The sequence below is a fragment of the Bos indicus x Bos taurus genome, chromosome 4, assembly GCF_003369695.1.
Source record: "Bos indicus x Bos taurus breed Angus x Brahman F1 hybrid chromosome 4, Bos_hybrid_MaternalHap_v2.0, whole genome shotgun sequence".
Taxonomy (NCBI): domain Eukaryota; kingdom Metazoa; phylum Chordata; class Mammalia; order Artiodactyla; family Bovidae; genus Bos; species Bos indicus x Bos taurus.
In genome coordinates this window covers 108,191,061-108,206,378 of record NC_040079.1, presented here as the reverse complement: position 1 = coordinate 108,206,378, position 15,318 = coordinate 108,191,061, and the positions used below count along the sequence as shown (strand labels likewise).

At 40.0% G+C, this 15,318-nt stretch overlaps 1 long non-coding RNA gene across 1 annotated transcript in view; it reads right to left on the bottom strand.

Moving 5' to 3' along the window:
- Nucleotides 1–15,088, bottom strand: part of LOC113891728 — a 121,034-nt gene extending 105,946 nt beyond the window's left edge. The window contains exon 1 of the long non-coding RNA XR_003510870.1: nt 14,959–15,088. This is a non-coding gene — a long non-coding RNA (uncharacterized LOC113891728). The remainder of the gene's footprint in view (nt 1–14,958) is intronic.
- Between the last annotated feature and the right edge of the window lie 230 nt (nt 15,089–15,318).

Below are 15,318 nucleotides of genomic sequence, written 5' to 3'. Positions count from 1 at the left end.
ACATATTTCATGCTCATCAGCCTTGTTTATGGTGTTTTTTGTAGTATAAAAGTTTTCAATTTTTATGCAGTCAACATTTTAAATCTTTGGTTAGTTATCTTTCTGGCTTTTATTTTAGGCTAAGAAAGGTCTTTACCCTTTATATATTATAAAGTATCCCTTTATATATTCTTCTAGTTTTTTGGGGGTTTTTTGTTTGTTTGGTTGGTTGGTTGGTTTTTACCAATTTTATCTTAACACTTAATCTTTGTTCAATCTGGAATTTGTCTTTGTATGGAATGCAGTTATCTAGCTGTATTTTTATTTTCAAATGGTTGGTTAATTATCTCAAAACTGTTTATTAAAAAGTCTTCTTTTTTTACAAATTGTAATGCCACTTTTACATATGCTTATTTCTCAACTATACCTAAGCAAGCAAGCTAAGTCACTTCATTCATGACTGACTCTTTGCAGCGTTATGGGCTTTGCATGGGATTCTCCAAGCGAGAATACTGAGGTGGGTTGCCATTTCTTCTTCCAGGGGATCTTTCTGACCCAGGGATCAAACCTGTATATCTTACATCTCCTGCATTGCCGGGCAGGTTCTTTAACACTAGCGCTACCTGGGAAGCCCTATGCATACCTAGCTCTATTTCTTATCTGCATTATTGATCTTCCATCAATTTATGCATCAAATTGACACTGTTTCAATTACTCCAGCTTTACAACATGTTCTAAAATGTAGTAGGTAAAAGTCACTTTTGCGAGCTTTCCCTTTTAATTTCTGATTATTCTCATATTTTGTCTATATGAACATTGAAATAAACCTTCATGGTTCAAAACTAAATAAAATTTCATTAGGACTGGAATTCTTATGGCATTACAATCACAGATTAATGTTTAAAAATGGACAATTTTATAAAAATGAGTCCTTTTATCCAATATTAATGATGCAAGATGAGTCCTGGTCTAGCCAAATATTTCTATCCCCAGTTAGAGTCTTGAAGTTTCTTCATAATTGTCCCTGATATTTCTTGGTAAATTTATCCCTAGGTAATTTATACTTCATGTTGTTATTCTAGATGGCACTTTTTTCTTCTATATACAATAAACTGTACTTTGTGTACAAATTTTTAAGTTTTGACATATATATGTATGGCTGTGAATCCAACTCTACAATCAATACAGTGAACATATCCATCACCTCAGTGTTCTTGCCCCTCTGTACAGCCACCCTCCTCACCCATGCCCTGCACCTCACACAACCATTCGTCTTATCCTTCTTTTCTTTCACCACAAATAATTTTGCATTTTCTCAAACTTTATATATATGTATGTATATATATATACATACATATATGGAGTAACACAGTATGTACTTCTAGTTTTTTGCCTAGCTCATTCCACTCAGCATCATTATTTTCAGATTTAACTATGTTTTTAGGTGCATCAACATTTCCTTCTTCTTTTGTTTGTGTTTTGCTGAGTAGTTTTCTATCAAAAATATTTATCTGTTGATGGACATTTGAATTGATTTCTATTTTGGCTATTACAAACAAAGCTGCTATAAACATTCTTATGCACGTCTTTGTATGAGCTTGTGCTTTCATTTCTCTTTGATAAACCCCAAGGAATAACATGGCCGGATCATATGGTAGGTATATGTGTAACTTTTTAAGACATTGCCAGACTGTTTTCCAATGTAGTGTCATTTCACATTCCTACCAATAGAGTATGAAAATTCTAGTCCCCCTATATCCTCACTGATACTTGCTTGCTATGGCCACTCTTTTTACTTATAATTATTATTTTTTTTAATCTCTTGACCCCACACACGGCATGTGGGATCTTAGTTGTGTGACCAGGCACTGGAACCTGTGCCCCCTGCATTGGCAGCAAGAAATCTTAACCACTGACCACCAGGGAAGTCTCATAGCTATTTTAATAAGTATGTGATGGCATATCTTATTTTAAATTGCATTTCCCTATTCACTAATGCTATTGAACGCCTTTTCATGCACTTATTTGCCATCTGTATATCTTCTTTGGTGAAGAGTCTGTTCAAATCTTTTTCATGTTTTTCTTGGGTTGTTTGTTTATTATTGGAGTTTTGAGAGTTCTTTAAGTATTCTGGATACCAGAACTTTTTCAGCTGTATGATTTACAAATACTCTCTCCCAGTCTGTGGCCTGTCTTTTCATTCTCTTTACAGTGTCATTGAGAAACAGAGACTTTACATTTTATTCATGTATAATTTATCAAATTATTATTTTATGGGTCATGCTTTTGATTTTCATATCTAAGAAATTTTTCCTAACCTAGTGGTTTTCAAAGAGAGCTCATTTTTCTCCCCAGGAGAAGTCTCTGGAGACTCCAGACAGTCTGAAGACGTTTTTGCTTCACACAAATGGAAAGGGACTACCAGCTTCTAATGAACAGAGACCTTGGATGCTGCCGAGCTTCCCCGAATGCACAGTTCAGCCCCTCACGAAAAGAATTGTGTGTATATGCTTAGTTGCTCAGTCGTGTCTGACTCTTTGGGGCCATTTAGAAATTGTAACCCTCCAGGCTCCTCCATCCATGGGATTCTCCAGGCAATTGAGCAGGAATTCTCCAGGCAATGGAGTGGGTCGCCATTTCCTTCTCCAGGAGATCTTCCCAACTCAGGGATCAAACTTGTGTCTCCTGTGTCTCCTGCATTGCAGACAGATTCTTTATGGGCTTATCTGGCCTCAAATGTCAATAGTACTGAGGTTTGGGGGGTATTTATTTTTAATGGGTTTTACTGTTTTCTTTGTGTTCTTATCTCTTATCAGATAATTACTATGTTGTTGTTATTGCTGCCAGTGCTGCTGTTTTCCGTCTCTACCCTTTGGAAGGTATTCAAGCAGTTTTCAGCTCCATTACCTATTCTTGAGGGAAAAACAGGCTAAACTTTCTATGTGGGAAACATGCCGCTTTATAGTCATTATTTTTCACAGAAACCTTTTTGTGGTTATTTAATTACGCTTGTGCCTGTCGTGGATCTACGGTAATCAAGGACCTGTAATCTATGCTTATTTGGACCATGCACTGGAACTTTTTGAACAACATCGGGATATAACGACAAAGCATCATCCAAGGGCACTTTACACACATTTCATAACAGGATAATCTTTGTCATGTTTTACTACCATCTGTTAAAATACAGACAGCAGTTTTTCCTCATGAAAGAGTTTCAAGGATCTTATTATTCCAAGGTGATTATCACTTGTCCTAAAATGAATAATAACCATCTTGGTCTATTGCTAGCCAGATATGAGTTACATTAAAAAGGAATATAGTCTGTGGAGTTGTTATCCTGGCAAATGTTTTTATCAAGCATCTGCACTAAGATGAATATGGCTCCTAATTTATTGATCTTCAGAAACTTGTTTCAGTGGATCAGTGTATTGTTTACTAAGTGGACAGAAATGATGGTCTGGCTGAACACTCAGGTAGCTTTTGATTTCCACCCAAACAGTCTGCTTTTTAAGCAGACTACTAATTTCTTGGCTCAGTTCTGAGTTAAAATCTAACTTTCAAAGAATATGTGCTATTGTTGTTCAGTTGAGTCCGACCCTCTGCGGCCCCTGAACTGTAGCATGCCAGACCGTCCTGTGCTTCACTGTCTCCAGGGGTGAAATTTGCTCAGATGATGTGCTCTAGGTGGATACATGCAGCAGGCCTATAAGACCTGTAGGCAGCTTCAGCACCTGTCCTCAAAGTTACCCAAAGGAAGGTTGAAGGAGAACAGAATATAGTAGAATATAAGATTTAAAAGTCAGCTAGTTCAGTCAAAAATAAGTTGAATTAATAAGTAAAGAAGTCTTTGAGAAAGCCTTCATGTGACAAAGTAGAAGTATCCATCTTCTCTCTCATTTACACTAGGACTTAGGAAATACATTTATATTATAAGTCATTCCTTAGACAGCGCATTGAGATAAATAGATATCAGAAAGGGCGCTGAGATAAATAGATACCAGAGCTGGCTCTCTTTTTTGCCTTACGAAGCTTTATTTCCCGAAGGCATATCAACAACGTGAACTAAATGGTATCATTCCACAGTTCACTTCTCGGTGCTTAAGTCAGGTGGTGGCAATCCTGAGTTTAGCCACCCTGAATAATAGGTTGGGGGAAAAAAATACAAAGAGTAGTTGGAAGCTGATAAATAGACTCAATTCTTCTATTTCTCAGATGGATGAACTAAAAAACAAATCAGGCTAATCTGAGACTTCACTTGGGAGCTATGTGAGTTCCAAGTTTTAAGCTGCCACTGAATAATGTCTTGCCAAAAACTAAAGTCCTGCAGTCAATCCTTCAGAGTATGTCTCCTTCCAGGGCACTGCCTTCATGATTTTTTGTGCTAGGTTGTCACGATGATTGAATTGTGAACTTGTTCTCTTTGACCTCTAGAAACTTGGAGACTTGTCTGAAAGATTTTTTTTAAGGTCCAGATTATACTGAGAGACATTATTCTATGTAGATAAATCCCATGGAAAGAAGGATAAAGGAATGAGTTGTCAAAACGTAAAAGATTAGAGAAAGAAATATGAAATGCAGAAAATGTTTTTCACAAACGGTGTGTGTGTATGTGAATGAGAACCTTCTTCAGAAAGCAAGCTTGCATTCTGAAAGAAGATTTAGAAAAAAAGGTTGGAGAGTTTCCTCATATAAAGAATTATTATAAACCTTCTTGTATCATAAATGAAAACATACTTATTGATTACAATTTAAAGATTCTTAATTTAAGAATGTAAAATTATTTTTTTCTGAGAAACTACCCCAGAGATTGAAACTGCTCAAAAGGACATCTGTTCTTACGCTTTGAGTTAATAGCTAGTTTTGGTTCAGATGGTAAAGCGTCCGTCTACAATGCCGGAGACCTGGGTTCGATCCCTGGGTCGGGAAGTTCCCTGGAGAAGGAAAAGGCAACCCACTCCAGTACTCTTGCCTAGAAAATCCCATGGACGGAGGAGCCTGGTGTCCATGGGGTTGCAGAGTCGGACATGACTGAGTGACTTCACTTTCACTTTGAAGTTAATAGCTAGTCAGTATATTGTGTGAGTTTCCCAGGTAGCACTAATGGTAAAGAACAGAACTGCCAATGCAGGAGACCCAAGATCAGACCCAAGAGTGGGTTTGATCCCTGTGTCAGGAAGATTTCTTGGAGAAGGGAAAGGCTACCCACTTCAATATGCTTGCCTGGAGAATCCCATGGACAGAGGAGCCTGGTGGGCTACAGTCCACAGGGTTGCAAAGAGTCAGACACGACTAGAGTGACTTAGCACACACACACACATATTGTGTAATTGCTAGGCATAGAATGAATTAGGTCTTTAATAATAATTACTTTTTTCCAGTACTAGTACAACATTGATATGGTGTTGGAATTCCCTAAAAATGTCATTGGAAATTCTCTGTATATCTTTTGCACTGGGAAAAGTCAGGAAATTATTATGAGATTATCAAAGTGATATGCTTGCTAATCCCAAAGCTAAGAAATCCAAATTCCTTCCAATATATACGATATATGGTGGAAACAGAACTTTCAAGAATGATATTCCACTAGGTAGGACGTATGTAAAGAAGGAGTCAGAAACTCCCTGGTGGCCCAGTGGTTAAGCGTCTGCCTTGCAATGCTGGGGACACGGGTTTAATCCCGGGTCAGGGGACTAAAATACCACATGCCACCAGGCAACCAAGCCCACTCACTCGTAGCTGGAAAGCCTACATGCTACAGCTACTGAAGCCAGAGGGCCATAACTAGAGAGTCCATGTGCCACAATAAATGATCCCTCATGATGCAACCAAGATCCCTTGCACCACAACGGAGACCCAATCAGCCAAATAAGTTAAAAAAAAAAGAAGAAGCTATGGTAAAAGGGAAGGGGAAAAGAAATGCTCAGACGTGATCTGATGATGAAAGGATTTCATGCCAAAGAAGATTTAACACTAGAAATGTCAGGAGATTTGCATTTGATTCTGCTGTTTCTATGCAATGGAAACATGGGAAATTTGATGGATCTCTCCAAGCCTCAGTTTCTCCTTTCATAAAATGCGTTTAATGTTACTTACCTTGCTGTATTAATATGAAGATTAGGCAAAATAACACAGTCAAAAATACATCAAAAACTGCAAAGCAGCTGCTGAAGTTGTTGCCGTTCTGCTTTTCTTGTGGTTTGTATACACTTTATCAATTTTTCTAAAACAGAGCTGTGTATTAACATCCTCAGTGAAACACCTTCAAGAATCCATTTGAGTGTTGAAGGTGGGCTCAAACATACCTATTTGGAAAAGGCTATCTAGACGATTCTAGTGTGTAGCCCTTGTTAAGAATCATAAGGTTTATACTCTACTCTCCAGCCTCAGATGCGCTGGTTCCGAGTGTGTTATAACAGCCATGAACTAGACTACAAGCAGGCATCATTTCCTTTTCACTCCCAGAATTTAATCAAGGGTTATTTTGTCCTCTAAGGTTTAAGTGAACTGCTGAAAAGTAGAACTTACTACAGTGGTGAAGAGTTGTAGTTTGGGGAGTAAACAAGTCAGCAACTTAAAGAATGTCAGTTAAAGTGAAAGTGAAGTCGCTCAGTCATGTCTGACTCTTTGAGATCCTATGGACTGGACTGTAGCCTACCAGGCTTCTCCGTCCATGGGATTTTCCAGGCAAGAGTACCGGAGTGGGTTGCCTTTTCCTTCTCCAGGAGATCTTCCCGACCCAGGGACTGAACCCAGGTCTCCCACATTGCAGGCAGACGCTTTACCCTCTGAGCCACCAGGGAAGCCCAAGAATGTCAGTACTTACCCTCTAATATCTGCTGCTGCTGCTGCTAAGTCACTTCAGTTGTGTTCGACTCTGTGCAACCCCATAGACGGCAGCCCACCAGGATCCCCTGTCCCTGGGATTCTCCAGGCAAGAACACTGGAGTGGATTGCCATTTCCTTCTCCAATGCATGAAAGTGAAAAGTGAAAGTGAAGTCGCTCAGTCGTGTCTGACTCTTTGCGACCCCATGGACTGCAGCCTACCAGGCTCCTCCATCCATGGGATTCTCCAGGCAAGAGTACTGGAGTGGGTTTTCTAGTATCTAGCTAAATATTTATTTCATCTCTATGTGATCTACCTATCACAAAACCTTGTTCCACAGTTTGTTTGTTTGACAATGGTCTATTCCTGAAGATTAGGCGTTCTTTTCTTCATGTCACTATTAAGGGTTTGGAGGTATCAGGGTACAGGGCTCTCTTTACTGCTTAGGTTCACTGCTTATATTACTGTTTGTTTCCAACATCTTTCAGGGGGAGACAAAGGAGTTGATAACTGCCCTCTAAACACACAACCACACACACACAGAATCACCAACACTACTCATTTTACTATATCCATTTAGTTGGCATACTCTATTGAAAGGCTGAAGGCACTGGATTCCAGTTAGGGAATACATGTAAGTTGGGTTTTGCTGTTGAGGAATCTCTATTGAGTGGATTCACCAGATAGAAATAAGAATGCCAGCAATTATAACTTTGTGTAAATATTCAATAAAAGGAAGATGAATAGTGTCTTCATGTTAATTTAAACCAACAGCAGGGTTTGAATAGTGTATCAACCATAAGGAAAACCCACATCCAAAGCTGTTATGTTTAATGTTGATTGTCTCCACTAATGGAAGAGGGATGGTGGGATGAACTGGGAGGTTGTGACTGACATATATACACTGCTGCTGCTGCTGCTAAGTCACCTCAGTCATGCCCGACTCTGTGCGACCCCATAGACGGCAGTCCACCAGGCTCCCCCGTCCCTGGGATTCTCCAGGCAAGAACACTGGAGTGGGTTGCCATTTCCTTCTCCAATGCATGAAAGTGAAAAGTGAAAGGGAAGTCGCTCAGTCGTGTCTGAGTCTTAGCGACCCCATGGGCTGCAGCCTACCAGGCTCCTCCATCCATGGGATTTTCCAGGCAAGAGTACTGGAGTGGGGTGCCATTGCCTTCTCCGCATATATACACTACTATGTATAAAACAGATAACTTAGGAGAACCTACTGTATAGCACAGGGAACTCTACTTAATGTTATGTGGTGAACTAAATGGGAAGGAAATCAAAAAAAAGAGGGACTATACGTATATATGTATAGCTGATTCACTCTGCTGTACAGCAGAAACTAATATAATATTGTAAAGTGACTATATGCCAATCAAAATTAATTTTTAAAAATATTGGTGGTATCCACTAAGGCTTCTAACCCTTTCCAAGGCTTATCTCTGCTTAAAGTAACACTTTATTGTTCTTTACTGAAGGTAAGCTTCCCAACTGTTATGATCCTTTCCCACCAACACAGTGTGTGCTGTTTGTTCACACTGGAATCTTTTACCTGGCCAACTCATATCCATCCTTCAAGTTCATGTCGAGTCTCTTCTCCTCTAAGTTACCCCTGGTCCATTTCCTGTTCCCTAAACTTAAAAAGATGCTCCTCTTTTCGCCCCTCCTTGCTGAGTTCATAGTATGCTACTAAAAGCTGACCTCCTGATCAAAGTGCTACTTTTCCAATTCGTGAGTATGGAAAAGATCTTCATTACTTTAATTTTCTTTCATTCCTAGAACTCTTTGCCTTTCCCTTCCTGACAATTATCAATTTTCTATATTCTTCATTTTTATGGTTTTGTACCAGTTGTTAGGTAATTTTTAAGCATTTATAATTTATCTTTTAAACTGGCTCAGAGTTGACTAATATGTGACACCACATCCTTTCACTAAAGAAATAATGAATTGACATGATAAATATTCATAAATCCAATAACACTGAAATACTGTTTTGCTCCAAACTCTCAAAGAAGATAACTTAAAGATAAGGAAACTGTGGCTGTGTGTGTATGTGTGTGTCATCTACAAAGCAGGACCACAACATTGTCCCCTTTTCATAGTTATGACACCAACTCATAAGTCTGAATCAGGCAAATAAGTCATACATCAATTTGGAAATCCACTCTTCTCACTCAACAATATATTATAGACACATTTCAATGTCATATATAAGATATATTTATATGCATAACAGTGGGATAACATACTAATGAATATATTCAGTACTCTTAGAAGAAATAACGGTGATAAAATACAGGGAAATAAGAGAGCATCAAAACTGCAGGGTCATCGCTGACCTATCTATGGCAGGAAATGACTGCGCTGAGCCATCCGGGAAGGCCCTACACCGTGAGCCAATATCCTGACAGGCCACTGTTGTTCATGCCTCAACCATGTGAGGCCCCAAGAGAAGAAATCAGATCCGTGATTCCTCGGCCTAACTCTGAACTCCTGCCTAGCCATATGACTTCTTCATCATCCCTGGTTTGACTTCATAATCTATCTTCAGGTTTTAATTGAAACTTTCATTGATACCACATGGTCTTTCAATCAGCTTCAGTTTTTGTTCCACACGTGCAACAGATACTCATAAATCCAGCTCAAATGAGTGGCTAGTATACATATCTTGAAGGCTCCACCATGAGTAGGCCTAATAAGAACAGACTGATAAACATATCCACACTAAATATTCACTAAAGACAACCAAGGAGTCAGAAGACCACACACACACACATTTTCTCACGTCCCATATACCCTCAACCTAGGAAGCAGGACTGATGTTTTCTTGTTCTCCATTGCTACTTTTGATCATTAATCTCATAATCCTGAAATGGAAAAGGAAGGGAAGGAAAGGGAAATACTCTTTGAAGCTTGCATCATTCAATCACATCAAACTCCCCACCTTTTAAGCACTGTTATCTTCTGAAGTCAGTAACACTACCTGTAGACCACCAGAGACTTTAATTCCTGACTTGTATTTGTCCCCAGCATCCACAAGACACCATGCTTACGTGTCCTACAAGTTCCCTTGGATCACCCAGCCCCGTGCCTTGGCCTCTTAGTTCTTCAGTCTCTACATCTCCAATGAGCATGACCTCACCTTGGACTTCTCTACATCCAAAGAAGTAATTCACATATATGCTACCCTTTGACTGAGTCTTATTATTTCAGTTTGTTTTTTTCAGTTACTTCTGCTACAACAATCCTTTAACTTCATCATGGTCTCCAGTCTAATGCTCACTCATGTATGTGTGTGTGGTGAGGGGTGGGGGGTATGTGTGTGTGTGCTAAGTCACTTCAGTTCAGTTCAGTCACTCAGTCGTGTCCGACTCCTCGCCACCCCGTGAATCACAGCACGCCAGGCCTCCCTGTCCATCACCAACTCCCGGAGTTCACCCAGACTCACGTCCATCGAGTCAGTGATGCCGTCCAGCCATCTCGTCCTCTGTCGTCCCCTTCTCCTCCTGCCCCCAATCCATCCCAGCATCAGGGTCTTTTCCAATGAGTCAACTCTTCGCATGAGGTGGCCAAAGTACTGGACTTTCAGCTTTAGCATCATTCCTTCCAAAGAAATCCCAGGGCTGATCTCCTTCAGAATGGACTGGTTGGATCTCCTTGCAGTCCAAGGGATTCTCAAGAGTCTTCTCCAACACCACAGTTCAAAAGCATTAATTCTTCGGTGCTCAGGCTTCTTCACAGTCCAACTCTCACATCCATACATGACCACAAGAAAAACCACAGCCTTGACTAGATGAACATTTGTTGGCAAAGTAATGTCTCTGCTTTTGAATATGCTATCTAGGTTGGTTATAACTTTCCTTCCAAAGTCACTTCAGTCATGTCCAATTCTTTGTAATCCCATGGACTGTAGCCCACCAGGTTCCTTTGTCCATGGGATTCTCCAGGCAAGAATAATGGAGTGGCTTTCCATGCCTTCCTCTAGGGGATCTTCCCAACCCAGGGATTGAACCCATGTCTCTCACATCTTCTTCACTGGTATGTGAGTTCTTTACCGCTAGAGCCACTTGGGAAGCCCAATGCTCACTCTTTTTTCCCTCCCAGTTTATCTCCCTCTCTTCTCTGTGTTTTCCTTCTGAGACCATTTAGAATACATGCTTCACTGCTTCAATCATATGCTTGACAACACTATACATTTCATTGCCTTTCTGCTGTGTTCATTACTGCCCTCTAGGAAACCCCCAAACTGAATCCATGTGACTGCTTTCCTGATGCCTACCTCTCAGCAACGGAGTGCAGTCAGAAAAGTCACACGAAGCCAGATAATCTCCATGGTAAACCCACAATCCCCAGCCTTCGATGGGATCTTCAGTACCACCTGACAGTCTCATCATCTTTGTCAGGCTGAGTTCATCCACTCGTACACTCACCCCAGTGACAGCATCACAAGTCTTCTTTTCTCCTCAAACCACTCTCCTCGTCTCTCAAACTCAGCAAATCACCTTTTCATAAAGAGGTAGGAACTTTACAAAGAAGAGCATCGAGAAGGATTTGCCTCATTTCCTTGATATCAGACAAGTATCCATCTACATGTCCAATCACCTAGATTTCTTTCTTTCTGGAAAAATTAAAGAGCTCTCTCTTTTCCTAACTCAATCTAAATTCTCTGCTTTGGACCAGTGCTTTCCTGTATGATTTAAGAACCTTTTGCTGCTGATTATCTTTTCTCTCTTCTGTATATTCCCTTCCTGTTGTTCGAACTGTTCAATTAGTTTTACATGAAATTTCAGCCATTAAAAATGAAAAAAAAAAAAAGAAAACTTCATCAGTTCCATATTCCTTTCCAAGTACTGCTTCAATCTCTCCTTTTCCTCACAGGCTTCTCAACTTGTCTGAACTTTTTGTCTGTGTCCAATAGATTGGATTTTGTCCAATCCAATCTATTATCTGGCCAAACAATTCCCTGAAATGGCTCCCAGTAAAGCAACAATGTCCACAATAGCCCTTAGCCCAGCTAACATTTTCATCTTACTTGATTCTTCAACAAAGAATGTCACCACTAACCACCACGTCTCCTTCATGAAATACTATATTCCCTTGATAGATTAGGGGAGGGGGAATTAGACTCAAGAAGCCTCATCATTGGGACTTCCCTGGCAATCCAGTGGTTAAGACTTTACCTTCCAATGCAGGGGATGAGGGTTCAATCCCTGGTCAGGGAACTAAGATCACACATGTCTCACAGCCAAACAAACCAAAAGGTAAAACAGAAGCAATATTGTAACAAATTCAATAAAGACTTTACAGATAGTCCATCTTAAAAAAAAAAGTCCTGGGGGAGAAAAACGGCCTCTTGAACATAGCAGACTAGGCCTATGCCTTGTTGTTTTTCCACCCACTTAAATTTTCACCTTGGTAACGTTACCTGTATCCACAGCTTCAATAGCCAGTACCTACATGAGGCGAAAACTTGTACCTCCAACCCATGTGTTCCCTCAGAATATCGTACTCAGCTATCTACACATTTCATTTAGGATATTTCAAAAACATTTCAACACATATTCAAAACCAGTCATCAAATACTCCCCCAACCCTGATCATTTTTCATTATTTTTTAAGCTCAGGATGTGGCACCACCACCCAAACAATTGCTCAAACCAGAAACCTACCTGCTTGTATTGACACCTCACTTTGCCTCTACCCTTCATTCCAAATCCTCATCAATTTCCGTGAGGATCGTGTCCTAAATATTCCTTAACATGGTCCATCTTCTCCATCTACACCACCAGCTCTCTGCCCTGAACACACAATTTCTCCATCTTGATTCCTCATCCACCCTCTTCTTACCTAGCTAATGCCTCGGGTCATAACTCAGGCATCGTTTTTCTCAGGGAAAGTGTTCTCTGATCTTCCCCGCAAAGTCAGCACCCTCTGTTCTCTACCCTGCCCCTCTACACAACTGCATTTATACAGTTGTTTGTGAAATTATGTGATTAATGTCTGTCTCCCCATGTCCAATGGCAACTGACCTAAGGACAAGGACGAATCTGTTTTCTGCTCATGGATTTGTCCATGGATTTAGAACAGTTTTTTAAGCACACAGCCAGCAGTCAGTAAATATTGGTTGAACTGGTGAGTTGCCTGAAGAGGATTGAAACCCTCCCAACTCTACTGTGACACTGTTTTATCCCAGAGAATTATCTTATGAACCAAGCAGCTCCCAGACTCAGTCCTCAGTTCTCTGATTCTATTCCCTGTGATTCTATGTCTCCTCTCAGAAGTAGGCACTTCTCTTTGCTCATCCATCTAAAAAATGTCACTGATAGGGAAGATAAGTAAGGAAAGGATTGAAAACATCAAGAGAAGACATGCCCCTTATTTTTCTATTAAAATTATAAGTTAATTTTGCTGTGTACCTGGTTCAATGTCATCTCCTCAAATGTATTCAAGTGCACCCCAAAGGGCATTAGAGGCTATAGACAAGTTGTCCCTCCATCCTAGGGAGGAACAATTTAATGGAAATCCATGCATGGCATAGCTTCCTCTAGTGTTTTAGGAAACAATACCTTGAAACAGCTCAGCACTATTTGTCCTTATGATACAGTGTGGAACCCTTGGCTTTAATTGTTTATCTGACATATTTGCAAATTCACATGGCATGAATTTCAACGTTGCCAATCATCACTTCTACTTCACTCTATTATGAAGGGTATGGTCTGCGTTAGTCTATTTAGCACATTATATTGGATGACATTCCAAAGGCACACATGATGGGTTATAGTCCCAATAACATTTTTAGGCACCAGTGCTGACTCTGGTGATTTAACCATGACCCTGTCTCTGAATTGGATTATACAGCCCTTGTGCCCTTGGGTAAAGCAGTAAGTCTCCAGTAACCAAAAAGAGGCAAAATTCTAAAACTATAATACTCTAGTCTTGGAAGCAGCCATTTTTAGAATAAATCTCATAGATAAGGTCTCTAATTTTAAAAGAAAAGGAGGTAAAACCTTAGTAACAGTGGGTATAAATTGGTGAACTGGCACACCCCCAGGGTGAGGCAGTAGAGGTGGCATGGGAGAGAGGTGTGTGTTGCAGCCTGACTCCTGTGCTACGCTGGATCCTTTCTCGGTCTAACTTTGAGCTACCAGCTAATCTTTACATGAAAGGAAAGCCCCAACCAGTGTAAACTGGTACTGTCTTTCTGGGAAGAAGTTTAGCAGAATGCAACTAGAGATTTGAAAACCTTCTGCTTCAACTCAGAATTTCCATCCTAAGGAAACATTGTGGAAACCTGTAAGAAGAATATGGTAGCAAAAGTACAGAGATTCTAGTTAAAGTATGATTTATAACAACAAGAAAAACAATTGGAACAAACAGAGTTGCTAAAATAGGAAAATGCATATGATAAAATAAATATAAAATGCCAAAGATAGTTATTTAAACATCACTAATTTAACAAACTAGGAAATTTAGAATATTTAGCTCCTAGGAAAATATCATAAAATATTGAATTTAAAAATCATGTTAAAATTGTAATTATGATATTAGCTTAATCAAAGAAATATAATAAGCACATAGGGTATCAGAAAGTATTAGTTGCTCAGTTGTGTCTGACTCTTTGTGACCCCATGGACTATATATAGCCCACCAAGCTCCTCTGTCCATGGGATTCTCCAGGCACGAATACTGGAGTGGGTTGCCATTCCCTTCTCCAGGGGATCTTCCAGACCCAGGGGTCAAACCCAGGTGTCCCACATTGCAGGTGGATTTCTTTACCCTCTGAGTCGCCATTCTACTCAACAAGATATCAGAACCTGCCCCCCCACCTCAATATTAAATGGTTATTTGTGGGCAGTGGAATCACGGGGATATTTATTTTCTCACATGTATTTTGGTATATTTTCAAAACTTTCTTCAATAAACAGTCCTACTGTAAAATATGATTATTTTTTAAATGAACAGGAAAAATTAACTTCTGAAGATCTTTCCACCACCCTAGCAAATCACAGAATCAGCTAAGAAACATGCAGTGTAGCAAGAGAGGAACCTAGGTTATAGCAGTGGGAATATACCAGCAGAAAAAAAAAAAAAAATTTAACAGAGTCCTAAGTCAAGAAAGAGACTCCACTTGTTCATTCAGACTCACGTGTTGAAGTTTAAGCGCCAGATCCTGTCCTAGCTGCTGTGGGTACCGTAGTCAAACGAAATGGACGAGTGCATCACCGAAGTCCGATTCTCCTGCCCAGTATAGGATGGTGAGGCATATAAGTAGGGAAAGAAACAGTAGATATATTACATAGACAATAAAATGAGGACAGTATGTCCCCTGGCCTTATCTGCATGATTTCATGAATTCTTATTGAGGAATGACTGGAAGTTACTGTCACAATGCCACTGTTTACTCATTGCCGTTGTGTTGCTCATTAAAGGCATGCAACTTGTGTAGAGTTCATTGTTCACTCTTGGCTCAGCCAGTCCTGTCTAGTTATCTTGATGAAGTTCATAA